Below are 25004 nucleotides of genomic sequence, written 5' to 3'. Positions count from 1 at the left end.
AAATGTAAATCAATTACATAAATAAATTAAGCATTTTTGTGAGTGATACTGCATTTATATTTGATCAGCTCTCAGATTTATCGATTCAAATCACCCGCCAATTCTGGCCCACTCAGACCTTGACCAGACTTATTATCACCAAGTAAACACAAATAAACAGCATTGACAATGGTCAGTCAGTTATTGGTGATACTGGTTAATTTACAAAGTAGAAAGTGGAACATCAAGTACTGTGAGCAGATCATGGATAGATAACTGAATGGGCCAGGCACAGGTCCAGGGGCCTAAAGTGTAAGGGGGTGCCCTCGGCAGTTCCATGTGAAATGTCCCTTAAAGAGACAAGTATTGACCTGAAAGACACTTGAAATTACCACAAAAAGAACACAAAGAGACACAAAACAAGTACAAAGAGATATCAAACAGCTGCTGAGACTCATGACAACTACACAAAGTGGCAAAACAATGACAAAAAGACACAAAATGATCACAAAGACACATAGAACAACTACAAAGAAATGCAGAACAGCAGTGAAGAGACTCACAACGATTACAGAAAGGACAAACAATCACAAAGGTATGAAAAATGACCACGAAAGAAAACAACAGAAAACAAATAGATGCAAAACAGCAGAGAAGAGACTCACAGCTACTATAGAAAGGGGCAAGTATTTACAAAGACACACAGAATGACCACAAAAACACTCAAAATGACCACAAAGTCACAAAAAGCAATTACTAAACAGGTAATGCATACAAAGAAATTTTGTGTGCTGTGCTCCTATGAAGGAGAAGTGGTACGGCCTTTTGCGTGTCTGTGCCCATTGTCTCATAATCCGCCCATGGAGCAGATATCTGAGTGTGAATTCAACAGCTGCTGTGACGCACAGCACGCCTATTAGCCCTCTATAAAGCAAAGCTGCGTTGATGTACATTGTCAGGCAAATCTTTAATCAGTTTCATGGCAGGATTGAGATGAACAAATGCAGTAATGTGATCCGGCAGCACCAGGCAACCTTACGCTCTGTTTCCCCCATCACTTTCCACCTGCAACCAGTCCCTCCACTGTCACTGTCACCTTACCTCACAGGCCTCATAAATCATTCAATGGACCATTGAAAGTTATGCAGACTAACTAGCCCACTGCTTACCTTGCAGCCCTGTCTACTGACAGACAGATCAAGTCATGTGTGCAGAACTGCAGCAGGCAGGAGAGGTTCTATCAAGGGAGTGAGGTTGCTGCAGCATCTTTATAACTACTTTATTGGCTATGACTGAAACAAGACAGGCAACCAAACCAAGAGACTATTTATAGATTCTGGATGGAGAACTGAAATTAAAGAGCTGGTTTACTTGTGCACCAATCTTTTTCTTCAGCAAGTGGATATATCAACCATGCTCAGGATGTGTAGATGTGAGGGTTTCAGGTGTGTGTGGTGGCTGGTTGCTGTGCTCCTTACTCTGGTTCATGGAAACAACTTCAGTAAACAGTTCCTGGAGAGGCCACCCTGCCAGCCAGGTAGGCTGTCAGAACAAGGAACCATACCATCAGATTGCGTTAAATAATTTTACTGCATGTGTTTAGCCACCTGTGTCTGTATTTATTTTTCAGAATTTCCCAAAACTCTTTTCGTATATACATACATACTGTATATATATATGTGTGTGTGTGTTTGTATAGTAATGAATGCTTGTTTTAGGTCATTAAATAACAATATATCAATACAAATTCATAGCGTCAAGTGTAAAAAACAACAATAAACTATAACTAAAACCCATGGAGTAGACTAAATGGTGTAAATAAAAAGGCTGAGTGTGAGCTGTGAGATGTGGTGTTGTGTTCTCTTGATAGTTTTGGTGACAAGTGACAGTGCACTACTTTGTATTTATTTATTTATTTATCAATTTATTTATTTATTATAGGTTTCTACTGCCCTTTAGGGAGCTTTACTCAAGTGCCCTGTCCTAAGGGAAGCTATGGGCCAACTGCTGGTGCGGTGTCCACAGACAGCTGTCAGAAGTGTCCTCCTCACCACTACTGTCCTCAGCCAGGCCTATCTGCCTCCCTGCCCTGTGGTCCTGTGGCTCAACAGCCTTTGTCTGGTCAGGACACCTGCATCTGCCCAGGAGAGGGACAGAGTTTCCAGGTGACAAAGTGTCTTTGCATGAGCATGTGTGTTCCCTCTGGTGTGATACAGCACCTCCACCTCTGCCAGTTACCCACTTGCACCCACGTCCTGTAAACTCTTCCTTTATTCTATAAACACAAACGTTAACTCTAAACCTGTGATGTTTCTGGGTACTACTTTTGAGTAATGGGATACATTGTGCATACTAATATGAAAGCAGCTTTCTCACTGAGAGGAAATTTTAGAATGAACAATCTGTAGCTTTAAGCTGAGAGACCTCTAGATCAGGTTCACTCACTGCAGGGTCTTGTTTCCTTGTCTGTTGCAGTTTGCACTGGTGCTGAACTCTCCACTCAACAACTCATAATAAAGAGAATGAGTTTTTTTTCTTGCTGTTGCTAGTTGACTGTGAGGACTAATGTTTAATGAATGAATGATGGAAGAAAGGAAGGAAAACAGACGGAGGAGGAAGTAAAGGAAGAAGAGGAGGAATGAAAGAAAAACAGATGACAGAATGAAAGAAGGACGGAAGGGAGGAAGGAGTGAAAAAGGAAGTGATTAATGAAGGCTTTCTTTCAAAAACATGGGGAGAAGGCAATGAGCAGCAAAAGAAGAAATTACACAAAATTAGCATGAAATTATGAAAATGTTAAAGAAAATGACCTGAAAATTTGCAGCCCCCCCCCAAACAAACAAACAAACAAACAAGCAAACAAACAGGGAAATGACATGGAAAAAATGCTTAAAAAGCTATAATAATTTTGTAACATAATTTTAATTATGTAAATATAATTTCTTTTTCATTTTCCCTGGCTAACTCCACTAATTTCTTGCAATTTATGGAAATATCTTACCAAGTTGCTACTTGCCTTTCCCTGCATGTCTTAAAAACAAATCACACTCATTTTCTCAAGGTTTAAAGGCATCTGAAAGCAGCAACAAAGGGTTAATGAAGGAAGAAAATAAAAAAGGAGGGAAATAAGAAAGGGATAAATGAAGGAAGGATGGAAGGATGGAATGAAGAAAGCCAGATGGTGGAATCTATTAGGGAGGGAAGGAAGGAGCAAAAAGATTTGGTAACCCACAAAGAACAGGATGGAAGGAAGATTGACTGACTGGCATATTAGGTAACAAAGTGATCGCACTGTGAACTGCATGCAGTGGCAATATGTGATGACTTGGGATGAGAACGTGTTGCAGCAGGTATTTTACAACAAACTATTTGAACCCTGCTGCCTTTTCTGCAGACCAGTGATGGGCAGTGCCACTGCACCATCGGCTACCAACCCGCCAAACAGGGAGATGCATGTGTGCACAAACTGTATGATGTCTGCAGAGACGGAAAAACACGCACACAGTACGGAGACTGTCTGGACAGATATCAATGGTCACTTCACTGCAGTCAGCAGGTTAGAACTTGTGCAATCAGATCACACATAAATGTGCACACTAGAGCAAAGGTAACTGGCATTTTTTTTTTTTACAAAACAACAAAGTCATCAAGATCAAGATCAGCTTGAATGATGCTTGAGGATTTCTTCAGACTATGGTCTCTGAAGAGAGTGCACTGACAAAGCATACTCTACTCTGTAAACTGACATGTCAGTTTTACTTAGAATAATCTTGATTGCCTTGAAAAGGGAAAGTACATGTAACTATTCATCTTAATTTAGGTTTATTTTATATCTAATTTTTAAGTTTACCTCAAATGCAGCAATTTAAGAATGACAAGTCGAATTACTTTGCTCTTTCTAAGTGTTTGCAACTTCAGTAAACCAACTTAGTCTGACTTAACTTGATCATCACATAGAGGATTCTGCCAATGATGAAGTTAGGAGATCTGTCAGTTGTGTTTTGTTTACATGTTCAAGAAAGCAAAAATATGACTGACTAGTTTGCCCCCAGCAGAATACAGATAAATAGCACAGTGAACTTGGTTTACTGAAGCTGCTAAAACTTTAAAAAACTGATTTAATAAAACTTGTCACTTTTAAGTTGCAACAACTTTACAAAAATGAAGCCAATATTACTAAATATTTATTTAAAGTTAACTATTAGATATAAAGTAAACATAACTTAGGACTAATAGCTATATTAAGTTACCATTTTTCAAGGCAAATGGTTTCCTGGATTTTTTTTAAGTAAAATCAACTTATCAGATTTTACAGAGTACAATCACAGACAAGGCTAATGAGTACAATCCAGATGTCTTTGCCCTTTCCTCCATGAACCTGACAGTAGTTTATCTAGTGGAGGTTTGTATTAGTCCAACTTAATATTTAACCACAAACTGCTTCCTGTGAATGTTGGTTAGCAAGGCCTTCACTGTTCTCCCCCTGCAATGTTTATTTTTGTCCATGCCCTCATTTGTGGTGCTTGTACAAAATGACCTTACACCTAGATACACTCAAACTGATCAAATGTCTTTTTTTTGCAATCAAATTTTTTATTTTGATTTTAATAAACAGAAAACAAAGGTATGCTATGACTTTAGGAGTTTTAAGGTGACAGACAGGGTTGACCTTCTGCATAAATGCATTGGGCCCAAGACCTAAGAACATGACATGGACCAAGAACACAATAATAATAACATCAACATCAATGAAAAAACAAATGATTCATTTTAAGAAGGGATAAATAAAGCAAAATAAAAGTGAAAAGAAAATAGAATAGACTGTATAAATAAAAGTACACACATTCACAAATACAGAGGGAACTCGACATCTGAGCACACTAAGTTGGGAGAGCTAAAGGCAAAACATTAAACTTATAACATGTCGTTCAAAGATTCAGCAGTAGTGTGCCATGGCATTCAGTGTTTTCTCATCAGCATCATTAATTTGAGCTGATGAGAGCCATATGTATATGACATTCAAAAAAGAGAGGGTCCAACCTCTGATAGCAAGAGAATGAGGTGGTTTACAACAAGTTGCAGTTTTCTTCCTGGGCTGTTATCATGATTCCAGCTTTGCCTTGGTTACTCTCCTGCAGGTGTGTCAAACTGCAGATGACTACAGGGGTTATGATGGAGAGCTGGGATTATGTGTTTGCAGAGAGTCTCCTGGAAGAGCTGCATGTGGAGGCATGTGCATGAGAAGGCCTGCTACTGAGCTGACGCTCCACTGCCAGTCCAGTGGAGAAATGGAGCTGGTGTGGCAATATGACAATCAGGTGTGCAAAGGCAGGTGCAGATATACAACAAATTCATGTACAAAAGAAAAAAGAAATACAAAAGAAAGCATAAATCAAGTGTTTTGGTAAAGCTCACTGTACCTGAGAAGTGTTCTCCATACAGTATTTCCATTCAATAAATATTTTGAAGAGTTGAGTTACACTACTTGGACGGACAATGCATACAAAACACAATGTCCTCTTTATTGTACCAGCAGTGAAAGCATAGGATAAACATATCTTGTGTTTCCCTGACCTATTAAAGCTAAACACTGTTATTGTGTGTGCAGGTGTCAGTCGTCTCAGGCAGTGTGCTGGAGATGTTTTTTCACTCCCAGGGGGCTCCTCTGTGCAACAGCCATCTCAACTCCGCACATGCTGTCAACATTGTTCAGACAACAGGTAAGTGCACACAAAGTGATTGTCTGCCTCTCTTTCCATTCATCTCTCATATCTGTCTCTTTGTTGTTATCTGATTGCAGAGACCGCCTTCCTCGGTCTCCTCGGTGGCCTCCCAAAAGAACTTCAGCAACTGTTTCCTGTCACCACACAGAGGGAACCTTCGAGCTCAGCGGGCATGTCACAAGAAAACACAAATAATTATAAATAGTTGATCTATTTTACATGATGAATTATTGCTGCAATGATGGAGTTCCTGTGATATTGTTTTTTTTTAGAAAGAGACGCTGATGTTCTGTGGGAGGTGACTGAAGTTGAAAATTTGAGTCACGTGGGAAGTGAAATGAATTCAAGCAACAGGAAGGAAAGAAAAATGATGGAAGAAGTGAGAAAAACAAGTGTGACTGGAGTTTTGAATCCCACAGCGTGTCTCCACTTGGGCGACGTCATACTGTTTACTGTCAACATGCATCACTATCCCCAGTATGATGTGTAAGTCGGATGCTAACCTTACAAGTTTGACATGTCAGTTCTTACTACTATGAATCTGTGTTTTAAATTTGATCCTATCGATCCTTCCTTTATGTTTTTCAGGGACAACTTGTACAACACAAACAGCGATTTTGATTGGGGCGCATTCAGGCAACTTAAAGAAGAGCTGACTCTATCTTGGACTCCTCCCAGCTTCTTTGCGGTGGCCTTTAGCCAGCCAGGAGTGTATGTTTTTAAACTGAGCAGCCATCAACACAAACACATGGTAACTAAATACAAAATAATATTAGTGTTAAAGAAACATTTCACTGCTGGAAAGATGGTCTTTTCATAAAACCAAGCTGTCTATGCGATAGAAAGACATATATACATTTGATTGGTGCTACATGACCAGAGAAAACTGAGAAAAAAAGGGCTTCTGCTTTTGCTCAAGAGGGAGAAAACCTACAACTACTAGAATGCACAGCACTGCACCAAACCAACTAACACTCCAGCTAGTGGGTAGCGTAATGGGAGCTTGGATGTTTTTCCAAAGGAAACAATATGGCTGCAGGCTGGTAACAAACAATCTCAAATTACAGCTAAACAGTGCACTAAAATATATTTTTGAAAACACTGAAGAAATAGACAACAGCAGCAGAATCGTGTTTCATATTCGATCAGCACTGCTTAGTTTGACCATTTAATTTCAGTATTTTCAGCTTTACTTTTTATAATACAGAACAAAACAGTATGGCGCCCACTTCTTGTTCAAAATTCTTATTTAACAGCCAAACAGCGTACTGAAATACGTTTCAGAGGAAATTTTAGTCAAGAAATAGGAAATACAACAACAAAATATTGGTTGATATTTGACTGCTGAGTTGCCAAAGTTTAAGTATCGTTCTAAAGGTTAACTGTGAAGTTTTTATTATAAACAGTTTGTTTTACATCCGATATTCCTCACCAAATTGTATTGTATAGTATTACTTGCTGCTTTTCTGACTACTTGTTCTGCTGATGTGAAACAACAACATACACATGACAGAAATGTGCATCAAGTCCCCACTTTACCCATAATGTGCAAGGCTGTCTGCAAACATTTGTTGGCTGAGAACTTGTTAAAACTACTGGAGGAACTTGCTAATCAAATAATCGCACTAAAGCATCACAAGTGGTCAAACATCTCACAGGGCATCATTAAGATTGCACACCTTGGTTTGGTTTGGTTTGGTTTGGTCCCCAGATCACATAAACAAGTGTCTTGGTTAAGACCATCCACCAAATAAAGGAAATGTAGGCCACAAATTTAAAACAACCTGATGGAATTCCTTGATTTTGGTTTATGTGGAAAAAACTGTCTGCTTATTAACTTTTCCCATTCAGTATGTGCGGGTGATGCCTGCGGGCGGTCAGTGTTATGAGCCCGGCCCCTTCTTCCCCACAATCCCTCGTTATGTGACCAGGGTGGGAATCAGCAGGAGACGCAACCTGTTACTGAGGCCAGATTGGCTGGTGACCGGGGGACTACTATTTGGAGCTGTGGTCATCCTATGTGTGTGTGTGACACTGCTGGTTAGTGTACATACAGAGACACACACTATCACATGTTAAAAGTCTTACTTATTTACTTAAAATCAGAAATTTGGATTTCAATAATATTTCAGTTGTGTTGCTGCAGCCCCAGACGTGACATGAAATGTTCATATCATCCTTTGCCTTATCCCACGTGTAGATCCTGTTCCGTGAGTATGGATGGCCTGAGAAGGAACCAGTCAGAGTGTGGTATCGCTTGTTGCAGTTGGCCTACCACATGGACGACTACTCATCAAAAGGTTCAAGGGTGATCTCATTGAGAAAGATTCACCGAAACCATCGAGTTAGAATGACACGAGACTCCATTCAACCAGGTATACACACAAACACAAACATGCACACAGACACACACAGACACACACAGACACAGACACAGACACAGACACACACACACACGCACATGAACTCTGAGCTCATTCATTTGAAAGCCTACAGGCCAATACGTTACATAACTTACATTCAAACATAATCTGCAACACGTCAATGAATGCACCTGCAGTGTGCACACATAACACACATGCACACTTACATATACACAAAAACAGACGGCTACATTGGTGGTCTCTGAAGACCTTTGTGACTTCTTATGTAACACTGACAGTGACTCCTGGGCGTTGATCCCACCCAACCAATTACTGTTGAAAAGGCTCTAGTCACATTCCTGACATCACGTGCGGTGTCCAACAGTGAAAATGACAACAGTCCAAATGTCACAGGACTTGGGAAATCCCCACAAATGATACTATCTTGAGATGGTGCATTTTATGCAATCGTCAACATGTTATGTATCAGTTGACTGAGGCTATTATTTAATCTTCCATTGTGTAGGATTTAGTGGGATATATTTGTAGAAACTGAATATGATATAATAAGTATGTTTTCTTTAGTGTATACCTGAAAATAATAATATTATGAAATGAAAATATTATAATTTTTGTTAAAATGAGCCATTTTTATCTACATAGGGAGTGGATCTTCATCCATGGAGATTGCCATGTTGCACCACCATGTTCCTCCAAAACTGGCTCAGATAAGACCATTTGAGTTTTTTGCTTAGGGCACCAGAGTTAGCAGCTCCTCTGCAAGAAAACATTGACAAAACATATTTAGAAAATCATTATTTTTAAAAAGCAACACACATACACACACACACACACACACACACACATATATATATATATATATATATATATATATATATATATATATATATATATATATATATATATATATATACTTTTCTATTTTTGTTTGTTCATTTTTTTGCCCATTTTTTTTTAGATAATATGCTTGTATTTTTTTAATTTTTTAATTTTTTTTTTAGTATTTTAAATTTTTTGGTAATTTTGGGATCATTTTTTCTCAAGTTGCCATCTTTCCATATTTTTGGAAGAAATCAACCAAACTTGCTCAGGTTTCAATGGGTTTCATCACCGGGCCCAATTGTTTTGAATGGGAGTAGACCTCTGCGGATTATTCAGCTCCTGGTAAAAACACCCTTAAAAATGAACACTAAGTTAATTCTAACCAGGACTTCTCACTTGGCACATGGTAGAAGTTTCAGCTGGTTGCAATCTGCAATCCTCATTGCTAGATGCCTCTAAATCCATCCACCTAAATATTACACACAGTTCCTTCATATAAGTGCACACCAAAAATGAACAGTAGAGTTGACAACCCAAAGCATGCAGATAGGTATCTGAGGCATTTCAAGCTCATTGAGCTTCCACAGGCAACATTATGCTCTGTCTTCAAGGTTCTCCTCCAGAGGTGTGCTTTTATTTTTTTAATGACCTATTGATCTGTCTCTCTTTATGTTTCACTCTCACGACAGCAGTCTGTGCAGACACCTTGGAGGAGTTCTGGGATTACGAGCACCAGGTGGATCTGGAGGCATTCAGCAGCAACACCTTTTACGGCCTCCTGCTCAAGCAGAGTCTTTCTGTCACCACTCGGCTGGGACAGCTCACCACTGAGGCCTGTAGCTTTTGTTTAAGTTTAAAATAAACATACAGCATATGATAGGATTGACCTCGCTTTTCCATTACTCATACTATGATGTATGAAATTCTTTTCTCTGAGGTTTCTTCCCTGTCGTGGGACCCCAGAAAGCATCCTCTATTGGACTTTTTCACACATATAATTGTTTCATAAAAAGGTTTATACAGCAGGAGGCCTCAGACAACAATTTATTTAAAATATAGTTTTGTTTACACTGTTGCAATGATTAGAAAATTTCCAACACTCATCACATTGCTCAAATTCAGAAACATGGTTTAGTAATTTCCTGCTCTTAAATACTTTAAGGTGATTGATGATATAGGATTGTCCTTGCTGTATGTCGAATACATACAATCCTTGAGTTAGAAGAGAAGATATATATAACATTCATGTATGTATGTTTGTAATAAGAAGATACAACCACCAGCTGTTTAGCTAAGCATAAAAACTTGAAACAAGGGGAAACAGCTAGCCTGTCGTCTTAAAAGCACCTCTACAGCTCCCTTATTAGCATGTAATATCTCACTTGTATAATTTGGACAAAACTGTCTCGAACTATTGCTTGGCCAAGTGCAGTTACTGTCTTTCACAATTACTAAGCTTTACAGGTGCTGGTAAGTGAATTTTGTTTGATGTGACTTGATCTGATAGATATTGTTACCTTTGGACAGACTCAGGCTAAATGTTTCCACTTGTTTCCAGTCTTTGTACAGCCTGGTCTCACTCCCAGGGTACTAAAATACGCCGTCTGTGAAGTGGGGGCATATTTCAGCATCTGTGTGAGACACAACAGGCTTTCCACAAACTCCAATGTAAACCCATTTGCGTCCATCAGAGCAATGGATATAATTTAAAGAGCATGAAAGTCTTCTCAGAGGTGGATGGGTCAAACAAAGACTTAACTACAAGGAGACTCATGTTTTAGACCAACAAATAACATTGGCCTCTTGGTATGTGCAAATCATAACTGGGAGTTTTTTTAGTGACACGCTGCTGCCCTTCCAGCTGCGTTTGTGCCACTCAAAGCCAAGTGTTTTGTAGCAGCATCCACGATCTTTTCTCAACCATAAGCAAGTCACAAATCTGTTCTTACCACCCCTTCTGCATCAACATACAAAGAAAAAGGCTGCCCCTTGTGTCATTTTAGAAATGCCCAGGGCTTAAATATGACAATTAGTAATTAAGAGGATGCTGCTGCTGCTTTATTCTAAGCTACACTCACCAGCTACCTGCTGTAGCTTCATATTTACTTTACAAGTATTAGACTGGTGTCGATTTCTCACCTAACCCGTATAATATTTTAGCTTCACAGTTAGTCTACTTCTCATGTTCTGATTTCTCACAAGTGTGGGTTAAGTCCAATCACTCTGTTATTTTCTTTGCCTCAGTTTCTTTTTCACCTGCTATTGTCTCTCTTTCACGTGTAAAGTTTAATTGTATTGAAACAGATTGGGTGTCACACTGGGTTGCCCTTGTTTTTTGTGGCATCTTTTCTCTCCTGCGTCCTTCCTGTTTGTGCCACCAAATTGCTGGCTGCAGTGGAGGAGACACTGGGTCGGATGTGTGATCTGATTACTACAATTTTATGAAGACAATGTTTGCGTGGTGGTCCTTTTTGTTTTTGTTTTTTATTTGTGTATCCAGGTAAAGGAGCTATATCAGGGAGTTCTCGGGAAACTGCAGCTACTCCACCCACGTCTGATCACCGAGGAGAGGGTGGGGGAGGGCTATGAGAGGATTAGGAGGGAGGTGGAGAGGGAGGTGGTGCGGCGGAAGACTCTAGCCTCACAGCTGAGGACTCTGCTCAACAGTCAGCTGCAGGTTTTCATTAAATTACATTCCCATCAGTGTATCTCACATTATTGCATTTTGAAAAAAATAGGAAAATCTAGATATATCAGTTCCAATCCTGCAAAACCTGGAGCAACATCACTTTTCTTGTGCTGCTTTCAGATGCATTTCACAAGTTTTTAAACATCAATCCATGAGCAAGTTTGATTTATGTTTTTTTAAAAATGGAGGAAAAAGGGGGTAAAAAAGAAATGAGCAACTCAATAAAAAATGCTCCACAAATTGTAAGAAATGTCTGAAAAAAGAAAAAATAACACTTTTAAAAAAAAATTAAAAATAAAATAAAATAAATGAATTTCCTTCAGATCATTTTCTTTTACCACAGACAGTTCGCGAAGATTCGGCAATCTTGCAGGATGCAAATAGTTAATGTCTGTAATGGTGAAAAATGCCCATCACAATTTACTAAAGCCCAAAGCAATGCCATCAAATTGCTTGTTTTGTTCTAGCGACAGAAATCAACCCAAAGACATTCAGTTTACTTTAACATAAAACAAATAAAAGCAGCAAAATCATATATATCCTACATTATATCATCTTGTTATGTAGAAGCTGGACTTAGAAACCAATTTTGCTTTAAAATGAACAAAAATGATCATCAAAATCATTGCTAATTGATTTCCTGTTGATTAACTAATTGATCTTGAACTGTTTTGCTGTTTTCTCCAGCTTCTGAGGCGAGAGCAGCAGGCCCAGCAGGGGGTCCACAGTGTGTTTACAGCTCAGCTCAGAGAATGCATCAGACTACTGTCTAAAATTAACAACAATAACAACCAGCAAACGTAAACCTTCCATTTATTCTTTGCAAAGTTTCACATACAACAAGCAGAACAGAGTAAATACCCCAATAATATACTTCAATCTTGTTTCCCATCTTCAGTTTGATCCAGAGGCTAACGTCCCTGGTGGCTGAGATGGGAGAGCTGGTGTCAGCTGAGTGCCAGCGTCAGGGGGCCTGGGGATTTCTGGGTGAGGGTACAGGAGCCAAGCTGCTCTGCCCTGACACTGGAATTGTGCTGACCAAAGAAAACATCTTTGGTAAGTCTAAAACCCATAAGATTACATCAGATATGCAAAAGAGCTCACATAGGAGCAAGACACACAGACTTTATAGTTGTTTGGTCTATTTTTGTTGTTATTTTGCATCTTTTTGTAGTTGTTATATATGTCTCTGTGATTTTGTGTGTGTAATCATTGTGTCTCCTGTTTGTAGTTATTTTGTGTCTCTTTGAGGTAATCATGTGTTTCTTTAAAGTCATTTTTTAATATTGTTGTCATTTTGTGTCTCTTTGTGGTTGTTTTGGTCTTTTTCGTTGTTACTTTAGGTCTTTTTGCAGTTAACTTGCATCTCTGTGTGGTCTTTTTAAGGGGGTGGGGGTTGAGGTGACCTTTGGCCCCTGGGTCTGTGCCTGGTAGGCCTTTTGAGTATTCAGTCCTTGGATTGCTTAAATATTTAAAAAACTCTGTCCTAGAATTTTAGAGAAACAGTACCATCTATTGCTAAAAATGTGTACTGCAACAACAAGATGGCCTAAGTAAAAAAAAAAAAAACAAAAAAACCTTCGACATGTCTCTCCCAAAAACATGCAGACACACTTTTCTATTCTTTCCCAGCATTACTTCTCTCACATACAGGTCCATAAATTAAGTTTTACATTTTCAATTTTTTCCTTATTGTAGGTACAGTAAAAACATCTTCTGCCATAACTAGTAATTAATCTTAAAATTGAGTATGGGCATTCCAAGCAAAGCTATCCCACCAGTGGGAGGGTACCTAAATAATGGAGACACATGCTTTTCTTTCTGATTCAAGTTTTTACACAACAGTGATCCATTTGAGAAAAAAATCAACATGAAAAGCTATCCACCCAGCATGTTACTGTGCTCAGATACAAAGCAGCTTAAGTGATCAGCATATTCATTTAGTTTCTCCTTCTGCCTCTCTCCAGGTCCTGATGGATCACTGCTTGTCAGTCGGGCACTACATCGTGATTCAGTCACAGGCCTCATAAGGCCAAATGCTCACAGCCATATGCTGCTGAACAGTGGCCACACCATGGCAGTGCCACCTGATTTCTTCATCCACCCACAGACGGGCAGAGTTATGCCCATCGCTGGCAACGTGGCCTACGATCCTGCGAGCTCTACTCTAGTGCTGACGGCTGACTCATGCACAGGTAACATGATGGGTGCTTGTGGGGGTTGGAGGGTGGCTGAAACTGAATGACGACTGAGGAAAAAGCACTCAGTAATAGCAAAATACTGGGGATGCACAGGCACAGGCTATGGATGTCAAATATACATGATATAAAATTACACGTGTGTGTGTTTTTAATGCAGCTTGAATGGAGTTTGATGGAAGTTAACATTTTGAACCATTGTCAAGGCGCCTTTAACCTCTAGAAACCTGAGCATATTACTTTAGCCTCTTTCAAAACATGGGAGGAAGGCAATCAGCAACTTCACAAAAAAATACTCCAAATTAGCATTAATGAAAAGTTACAAGAAAATTACCTGAAAATTAGAACACAAACAAAAGAAAAGAAGAATGGTAAAAAACAAAATAAAAACAACAAAACAAGGAAATGCCTTGAATTACTAAATGTAAGGAATTCTACATATATGACAATAATCAAATTATATTTTAGAATATTTTAATTTTTATTACTTTATTTCAAAAGTTATCAAACCAATTTGCTCAGGTTTCAAAGGTTTAAATGCTCGTGAAAGGTGTCTGATGTAACACAAGAAACTGATGTTGATCCAGGTTTCAAAGGGTTAAATATCCTGCATTCAATAAGGCTTTGTTGTCGACCTCATGAAATTGAAAACACATTAGCATCTTCTAGATCCTTTGTTTTGCCAACACCAACATCATTTTCTCAGGAAGTGTTGCAACAGCTTTTTGGGAAAATTAAAAGCAGATGTAGGCGACAGACTGGCCAGAGGTTTAGAGATTTAAGAAGTATGCTTAACAAAAATTGAAACACAATGCTTGATTTTGCTCCTATTTTTTACAGGTTTAAGTTAAGATTTAAGAATATCTTGTAAAAGGAGAAGTGCTGACTAACACAGACCTATACCTATATAAATCTGCAGTCACATTTTGAAATAATTATATCTTTTGAGTGCATAAAAAGACTTAACTAAAACCTGTGAAAAATGGGAAAACAAAAAAAAACAACAAGTGTTACATTTAAATTTGTGTTCAGTATATATCACAGGAAATTGAATAGCTCCAGACTACATATAACAAGAAAATATTGAAATCATCTCTGTTTTTAATGTTTTACAACACAGCTCTATGAAGAACAAATCTGCCATAATAAGTAAATAAATAAATAAATATACAAATAGTCTAAATTATCTTATAAATAATAAAGATTAGAAAGATAACAATTATAAAAGACTATAAAGATTAATACATATGAACAGGAATAAATTCTTTATTGATCGATTGCTTCCCAATAAATTTGCATCTGTTTGCATTTATGACCCTATTTATTAATTTCTTTCTTTAGTTCCCTATTTATTTATTTATTACTTAATTTAAATCTGTATAACCATATCCATATGTTGAGGGGATGTGTCTTCATGTGCCACTTAACAGCATTTTGTTAATCATCATGAGAGTTTACAGATCTACTGTCCTTTTTGTGCACCCCACTATAAGCCACTGTGTGGCCCCATATTAATTTATGTCTTTTTTTTTTTTTTTTAATTTAGTCATTTATTTATTTATCATAAAAGGTTGTTTTAAAAGTGGAAGAAAATAATAACTGAAGTAGAATGTGGCAGCATCATATCATACAAAATAACTCATGTCACTCAGATGGTTGACATACTACTGTGAAAGATTTTTCGAGGGTTAACAGTCTAACCTGTGGTATTCTCAGGAGACAACAGAAAGTGGGACAGTCCCCTTCTACCTTTCATTCCCTATCCAACCTCCTGCCACTCAGACCAGCCTCTGCCCAGCACCCGCCTCAGAGGCCTTAAACCGGGCCAGAGACTTCAGCTGGGTGTCCCCATGGCAGACCCAGACACAGGGGTCCCAGTGCCCATCCTGGCTGTAACCATCCACCCCCAGACAGGACTAGTCTACCCACTGGGAGCAGTGCATGTCTGTCCCCTAACCTGCATGCCACAGCCCATACAGACTGGCTACCCCATGCTGGACTCCAGGACAGGGAATATTGTGCTCACTGTCGGGGTCAGTCTTGATCCAGTCACAGGTTAGTGCTGCAGGCGAGTCTTCAGCACAGCTCATGTTAAAGTTCAGCAAGCTAATTTGTTCTGTGTGTTTGTGTAGGAGCTGTGCTGCCATTAGGTGGAGTTCAGCTATTTGAGCCGTTCATCGAACCTCTGAGTGGGCTGATGGTGAGAGTAGGAGGGGCGAGCATACGCGCTGGGCAACTGCTGCCTAATGCAGGAGGATATCAGGCCCTTTTAGACAGCAAGGTGATGATTAGATGACATGGCTTTTGCATTGCATGCATTTAGAAAGAAAAAACTGAAATTTCTTTTTTATGAGCACCAAGGACCTCCCATCTATGTTCATTAATTCTTGACCTCAAAACCAGCAGTTTTCATTATGCTGATTACAATCACAAGGTTTACTGAGGAGCTGTTTCTGGAGGTGGAATGTACAGGATTATTAGTATAAAGTGGCATTTTAAGAACAGCCTCAAGTAAAGTACAAGTACCTGAAATTTGTAGTACACCACTTGATTAAATAAACCACTGCATGAGACACAGATTCATTCTGATATCTGACAAAACATAACTTGTCTGAATGTAAAACATTTTTCAATCAGGTTCTGGCAGTCATGTTTAAAGTACTGGAGCTCCTGAAGCCACTCACTGAGGAGTGGGGCTCAGACCAAACTTTGCAGCACCGTGGAGGCAGCGAGAGAGGGAGTGGTAGACAAGACCATCTTCTCACTGCAGCCAAGGAGCTCCAGCAGGCCTGGGGACAGAGCCTGCACTGCCAGCTGCAGCTACAGACCAGGTTGGAGGTCCTGTTGGACTGGGCTATAGGTCTCCAGCAGGACGGAGGGACTCTGGGTGAGGAGATAATAGTGAGAGGGTGCATGGATTTGAATCGCCTCCTCCAGGCAATACATCACAAAGTCACTTTTTTTTTTTTTTAAATTATCCTCCTTCTACTCTTTGTGCTAATATGGGTCATTCATACTCTGTCCCCATCATACTGTAAATGAGCTGTTCAGTTTTTTTTCTGTGCTATGAAGCAAATTGTCTTCTCCTTTCCCCTGAACTTTTACAAGTGTGTGGGAAAATATCTTTTTCCTCCTTCAACCTTTTCATTTTAATCTTTGCATGTCATCACTGCCAGAAATCTGCTCATTGCTGTGTGAAAAAACATGCGACTTTGTGTCTGTTGTACCTGTTTCTTCTTTACACATCTTCCCCTTTTTAGACTTTGCACTTACTCTCTTGCTCTTACTGTATGTCAAAATGTTGTCCTTAAGTGCCTTCTGCTACAAAGAATAAAAGGGGATTTAGGCATAAAATTACTTATGTATGTTCTAACTTTTGAACTCTTTCATAAGCCAAGAGAATGACATTTTCTTACCTAAAACACTTTTCATATGACCTTTATTTGTCACAAGTAACCTTCCTCCAAAGAAACTAAGCACGAAACCTGCTTGTCCTAAATAACCACATTATACAGTTACGTGTAACCCATGTCCATATTCTGGTCTGTTTCCTATATGGATGCTATGATTTTTAAAAGATAATGACATCAGGCCCAAGGCTGTTTGCTATAACATACAGTTCATCAGATTACCCACAATGCTCTCTGACAGATCTGTTTTATCTTACAAACCCTGCAAGTTTAACATGAGTCTAACAGGAAAAAAAACAGGAACTGAAAATATGTGCCATAGACTTTATGTCTTTTTGGTTGTTGTTTGAGCTCTTACCACATCAATAATCAAATTATGTCTGTACCGAAATGATTGCTCCGCTCAAGGCCATCACCAATCTGCCCTACATGTCAGGCTTATCTCGTTCTTTGCATAATTTCAGCTGCTGTGTTTATGTGGTCATGTGTGCCGTGCTGGATAATCTGCTTCTTGTAGTGTTACATATGTTTTGGCAAATGTGCAATGCAGCCACAATCCTGTTACTGTGCCTCACTTTGTCTGTATTTATTTTTGCATTTACTTTTGTTTAGCAGCTGTTTGATCCTAGACAAATAAAGTAAAGTAAAGTGAAAGTAAAAACTCTTTCTCTAATACACTGGTCAGAATAGTTGTGATGGCCCACTTCTGCTCCTATTTAACTTGCCAAAGAAGTGTATTGACCCAAAAACACTTGCAGAGATACTTTGGAAAATAAATATTTGAGTACTGTATCATATTTTGTTTACTCCACTCTAACTCTCTGGCTTCTCCTGTACTGTTCAAACCAGGAGAGATGCCTCTCTCAGGTTCAGATATGTGTGTACCTGCTCTGCTGGGGATGGAGTACCCTGACCCTATGGGGTCTGGTCTCAGTGTACCTGTGCTGGGATGTCAGACTGACCTTGTCTCTGGGATTATAATACCATTGGCAGGAACCATGGAGGACCCTGATGGAAAAGGTAGTGTGCAAATCAAGGTCACCTGGCACACGTTATCCATACTAGTACATTAATTATGCTCCTACATTAGTTATTTCCAGGTTTTTGCAGGATGTAACTGCAATATTTCACAATAAATACTGTAAAAACAATACAGTGATAAAGATACAAAGATGCTGTGATAATCCCCAAAATTTTCTAGGATATATCTGTAATATTTTATTATCTATGATACAGTAACTTACTGTGAAAGTAATGCAACCAGTAGCCAGTAATTTAAATATATGTAAATATACAGTCAAACATTTGACCATGTAAGCCACCTTAAATTCTATAAAGCAATGCAAAATAAAACAAATTTAGCCCTTTTCCTTGTCTATGCTGTTTCACTTTACAGGCCTAGTGGCCATCCGTTATGGATCTCAGACCGTTGACCCAGTGACAGGTGTGCTGGCCCCAGTGGTTGGAGCCAGGCTGGATGTGTCCAGAAAAACAGTTGTACCTGTCACGGCTTCTTACTGGCTAACAATGGCAGAACAAACTGATGGTGTGCAGGTGGGGAAGTAGTTGAAAGAGATGTTTGACCACAGAGAATAAAAGTGATGCAAGCCTCTACCTGATGTTTATTTTATAGCCTGATTAATTCAGCAGAGGGGAACTTTGTGAACTTGATAAATGAATCAAGCCTTTATGTTTTCGTAGGATATGTTTATTTTACAGCCCATTCCATTCAATTACATGGAACTTTCCGTAAATCTGATGTATTTCCTTTTGTTGCTACCTTGTTTGACAGGTAGAGGCGCTGCAGAGAGAGGTCTGTGTGCGAAACACTTACTGGCAGCAGCAGAGGCAGCGGGAGGAGGATATTCTCTCTGATTTGGACTCAGCTCTGTTCCTGTGTGCCTTTAGAGCCACAGATGCAAACTCATATCAGGTCAGCAAGGGTGGGAGTTTCCTGTTTTTGTTGTAAATATCTTGTGCAGCCTGGCCTCGGAGAAAGAAAAATACAAAGGGGCTGAGTGTTGTGAAAATTAGAAGTGGGATGTTTGAATGATGGAGAAAATGGCATTGGAGAGTTATTCTAGATAAGATTTTCATGTCCTGTTGTACACTACAAGTAAGCAAGTTTGTGCAGGTGAGGGCAAATTGCAAAGTCACTGTCAGTGTGTGCATGGTACTTGTGGCTGTGTTAATTTTTGTGTGTGCCAGTATACAAAAATGTGCCTCCACTTTTTATATCCTAAGAATAGGTGTGTACCCTCTGCTGCAGGTCCAGTGGTCAGGGAGGCAGCTGAGGGAAGCCGCCGTGGAGCTGCAGGATTCAGCGCAGTCCGAGGCGCAGAGGAGAGCAGCTCTACGCTCCCACTTGGCTCTGATCTTGCCGCCACATGTATTACACATCCTCACAAAGGGTACATTGTCTGGCAAGCTGGCAGCATAAGGAACATGAAGGAAATTACACTCATGACCCGCACTGTGGTTGTATTAATTGCTTTCCAAAAGAGAGATGCCAGCACCTCATATCACACTCTTCAGTTGTGTAGTAATTAACTTTATTTAATGTTCAAATTTTATTTGGGTTGGCTCTGTGCATTTCTGTCTGCATGTATAGGTGACGAGCAGGAGTGGGATCGACAGTGTGTTTGGCACTCAGAGCTCCTATCAGGCCTTGATAAAATGGACGTGTGTATGGAGCAGCTGCAGCAAGACCAAGAAAAATGGACAACACAGGGGGGCGACTGGGCTACAACCCTCCATGCTCTGGTTAGAGTAATGCATTCCTGGTTTATGTTTTGGCGCTGTAGCTTAATTGGGGACTGACAAAGTAAGGTCAGTTGTTCAGTTTCCTCTCATGCCACCAGTGCCAAATGTTTATGTCTCATGAAGCCTAGTAAATGACCTTTGAAGCCGGCCGTGTGCTCTCAGTTTCACTCTGTAACAGTGTCATGTAAATGTAAATAAGACCTCATGCTTCTGCTTGTGTTTATTCTTCCTCCAGGACAGAGAGCTGAGACAGAGAGAGTTGTGGGAGCAGTGTTGTTCCAGACAGACAGAGTTGGAGACTGCTCTTAATGTGCTGCACTTTGTCAGACACTTTTCTCAGCTCCGTGCTGACACTGCGCAGGTCAAAACACACACACACACACACACACACATTAATAACACTGAATATAAATAACCTCAGATGCAGGGAAGCGTATGGCTCCTTTTTGTTTGACTTTTTACACCATGTACTGTGTTTGTTTAAACCTGAGATGAACATTTAAAGCATTTTGTGCTTAATTATGCAATTATAGAGAGATATCAAGAAGTTGAGAAATATTTGTTTTGGTTCACTCTTTGTCTCTCAGCGTTAATCAGAGCCACCTCCCTCTTGTTTGTTTAGGCAGTACTTTGTGGGAACTTTTGGTACAAGGAATATGGGCTGGTGCAGTGCAGTGGACACAGACCGACTATGGAGGTCATGGGTTTGCTCCAACAGATGGCTTTGCCTCTGCTTGAGAGACTGAACCAGCTCCTGGAAGACAAACAGCCCGTCAGCTTCTCCCCCAACACCTGCAATCAGCACATTTCTGGTACTCAATCAGTACCAGATAGGGGTACTATTTTTCCAACACAACAGGGGTGCTAATCCATGTTAGGAGGGGTTTAGATATGCAGTACATACAGTTCTGGAGAAAGCACAGATCCTTACTGAATAAGGGCATTCTTTAGAAGCCATAGTAATTTTCTGCTCTTCTCTCTGTCACTGGATCTGCAGTTTTGAAGTGTATTGATATACAATCTTTGAAACACAAAGTCTTGGTATTTTAACTGTATGCAAGCCTTTATTTTCCTACCATTTTCTCCATTCTGTTATTGTGGCCAAAAGAATAAGGCTGTTATTATTCTAGATTTTTCAGCTTGTCAACAAATTCCATGAAAACACCAAAATCAGGTCCAACAAAGTTTTTAATTTTCACAAAGAGTGGGCACTGCAGATTTTAGCAAACATCACATTTTGACAGGATATAATAGTGCATTTGTTGGTGACTATTTTTGTATTAATACACATTTAGTGCTTTGGGGAGTATTTACAGCAGCAGGGTGGTGTGTTTGCAACTGATACTTAACAAACTATAGCAACCATGTTTACTGTAATGAAGGAATATGTCGCCAAGTTGTGCTCATTTATATGTTTTTTTTAATTTTTATATATAATGGAGCTCTTTGGCGCACAGTTATTACCCATGGTCTATCAGACTTATGCTGCAAGAAAGGGAAAGCAGGGTTCCAAAAAGGAAAAGAAAGAAAATTGGAGAGGGAAAGAAAGCTAACTGAAACTGAAAACAAACAAAATAAAAAATTGCCTAAGAGAGACATGGACCAAGAGAGTAAGGACACTGGGCCCACAGAGACTGTTTATGCATAGTGCCCAGAATTTGGTGTTGCGCCCCTGTAGGATCAACTCATTGTTGATCCAGGCCCTCTTATGGGATTTGTTGACAATAAAATAAAATATAGACTAACTCATATTGCAATTTCATACATGTTTCAGGTTTGTCAACAAAGCAGGCATATGGTCTGGAAATAGCCTCTAGAGTCTGGACAGCCTCTGTGCCTGTGGTGAAAGGTATGTGCCTCTCAAGCCACTATATGATCGTGTGTGTGTGTGTGTGTGTGTGTGTGTGTGTGTGTGTGTGTGTGTGTGTGTGTGTGGAGAGAATGCATTATATTGTAAAGTATGCTCATTGTCAAAGTACAGCAGAAGAGTGCTGTGAGAAGGGAAATAGCTACTGTATTGGTAAAAATGAGCCTTGTTGATGTGTGCTGGAATAAGAAATCAATAGCTCAGGGCTGTTGTTCTGCTTCTTTAATGTCTCTGGAGATGAGCGATAGAGTAGAAGTATGTAAGAATTCTGAAGAATTGGAAAATTATTCTGATTCTAAGACATACCTTATATATGTGCAGTTTATGGCAGGTACAAAAGCCATCCACAAAAGTTTCACAATGAAGAAAAACATGAAAACACAAATAATGTTTCCATCAAAACTAGCCCTCTAAAGGAAAGTGTATTACTTAATGTGTCCTAGGTCTGTAGAGAAGTAACTTCACGCAACAAGGCCTCACATCTGCTTGAAGAGGTACTCTGACTATATTTGGCTTGCAAGGTCTCTGACAGTTTGTGTTTCTCAAGGAATCTCCACCCAGTCTCTGAGGGAGCCTGTCAGTTTGGCTCAGCCCCAGGACACCGGTCTGCAGGCCAGCTCAGCACCGACCCAAAACTCACAAAGACACACTACATCCTCTGGCATTCACTCCCAAGGTGAGATGAAGCATAAGTTATATGGCAGTACTGACTGTAAGACCCTTCTCACCCTTTGTTGTCCTGTGCTGTGCTCACTGTTGTATATAAGTGAGCTATCCTATATATATATACCTATTGTAATTTTTTTAATAGATTCAGGTTATTCCTTCCTGGGGGTAAGCCCTATGTTCCCTCAGCACCCAAGATTTTTTTCTCCCATCCAAATTAGACCCTCAGCATCAGGGACGGCCCTTCCGTAAATTCTGGGGTTATGGGTGTCCCTGTTAAAATCTTTTTATAACTTTTTAATATATCGCAGCAACAGGCAGACAGACAACAGAAAGACAGACAACAGACAGACAAACAACAGGGGTTCAAAACATAACCTGATCTAGGGGAACATAAGGCTAGGGGAATACAGACTTGTAGGAAAGGGGTCATATCTGGGATTAGAAACAGGGGAGAACAGTTAGTCTGACTCTGGTCAAATGTAAAACAGTTCAGCAGCACTTGAACCAGGAGAGATCCCAGAGTCACTTGGGAGAAAAAGTCCTGCATGTAATACCCGTAACATCTTGAACATTTTGGTGAAAAATTGCTCTCTCTGCCATGCTCACGATTATATATATTTACAATATCTGTAAAACCCCGTTGCTATCAATTCCAATAAAATATGGATTCAATTTTGCAAACTTTTTGGCCAACAAGGGTCCTCTACACTAGCTCTGGTCCACAAAAATAACCCATTTGTGCTATGTCGCCTTAGTGCCACATTTTGCATTTGGTGTTTTAAAAGCATTACCTGTATTGGTGGTATTTTTCTTGCCCTTCGCTGAACTATCACTGAAATTTGGCTTGCCCAAAAGTCATGTTTTTTTCAGTATAGGAAATTTTTGCAAAAGCCATTTCCTCATTCCTAGTCGCCCTCCTGACTCTATGATTGACATCTTATCAGTTATTTATAATTTAACATCCACACTAAATCCCAATTTCTCTGCAAATCTTTAAAGAACATGGAAGGATGACTTCAGAACAGCACTACCTGATGACCAGGAGAAAAACATTCTAAATCTGGCTCACTCCTCTTCTATTTGTGGCAGACACAGTGTGCTGCAGTGCAAAATCCGCCAAAGAGCTCATTACATGAATGCTTGGTCGGCTAAAATATTCCCAAATGTAAGTGATGCCTGTTACAGATGTAAACAACAACCTTCCAAATTTCCTCTGTAGTCCTGTCCTAGGTCAGGCGACTACTGGGCAGAAAAATTTCAAACCAAAAAAAAATCTCTTCCAAGTTCCTTTATCGATCCTAACCACCTGGCAGGAATATTTAAATTCCCGGTGTAGGTCAACCTTCCTGTAGCCATGCAAAGAGTCAGTGCATTGACAACCGTAATTGGTAGGCGGCTTATCCTGCCTAAATGGAAACATATTTCACCTCCCAACCATAGTATTACATACATATTTGCATGTGCTTTGCTCATAATGTGCTTGTTGTTTTGCTCCTCATGTCCTTTCAAGCAAGGTCTGGTGGGTGGGAAGTGTTTGGGACAAATTCGACTAGATTGGATTTTGGAAGGGAAGTATGAAGGAAGGGTGGGATGGAGTTGCCAAGGATGTGGGAAGTGGGTGTTTGGATAATATTGGATTTTTTAATAAAGGTCTACAAACTGCCTATGCCTGAGGTCAATTTTGTTGTTGGACAGAGCGGGGCTGGGTGTTTTCCTCTGTTTTTTTTTTATTGAGCTTAACTTGCACTAACTTTCCCAAAAAATAATGATAATGAATCAATTCAATCTTGATTCCCAAACAGAGAGCCAGCAGATGAAAGAATCTGCTCAGCCTACACATAGTATCTCTATCCCCACAATTCCAGGTAACATCATGATGCAAAATAATACATAGTTAAAACATGTGGCATGTGGTGTTCTCAATTAACATTATGCATCATTTTTGCTTTGTTCTCCAGAAGAGGAGTGGACCAAACTACTGGAGCTCTCTCCTCTGTTCCAGCTGTTGAAGGAGGTGGAGCTGCAGCTGAAGGGCTGGGCCTGTGGAGCAGGGCTTCTTAGAGGAGAGCTTGTTGGTAGGTTGGACACATTTGGGATTTCTGACTGAGTAATGGTCCTACAGGCACCAACTGCATGCAAGAAAAGTCAATATGTGTGTACACAGCACGCATGCAGCACCTGTAGATAGCATAATCATCAGGCATTCAGTGACATTGTTAGCCGTGCCTTCCTGTACCAGAGTCTAGGGGTCATGTTCACCAACAGTCTGAGAATACTCTCAGAGAGCTCCTCACTCAGCCAAAAAAATTCTAGCAAGGAGTCCTTGCTTAGAGGTGAGGAAAATTATTAGACTAACTCTGAGCTTGGAAGGCACGGAAACTTTTTACCTTAGAGATGAGGTGTGGTCGACCAACACATTCGCATCCCAAGTCATCACATATCACCACTTTGTCTTTTGCATCTACATATTACACTCTATCCTCCTGCATCTACAGTTGGC

The sequence above is a fragment of the Plectropomus leopardus genome, chromosome 5 (assembly GCF_008729295.1).
Source record: "Plectropomus leopardus isolate mb chromosome 5, YSFRI_Pleo_2.0, whole genome shotgun sequence".
NCBI classification, from domain to species: Eukaryota; Metazoa; Chordata; class Actinopteri; order Perciformes; family Serranidae; genus Plectropomus; species Plectropomus leopardus.
This window is presented reverse-complemented; position numbering follows the sequence as displayed.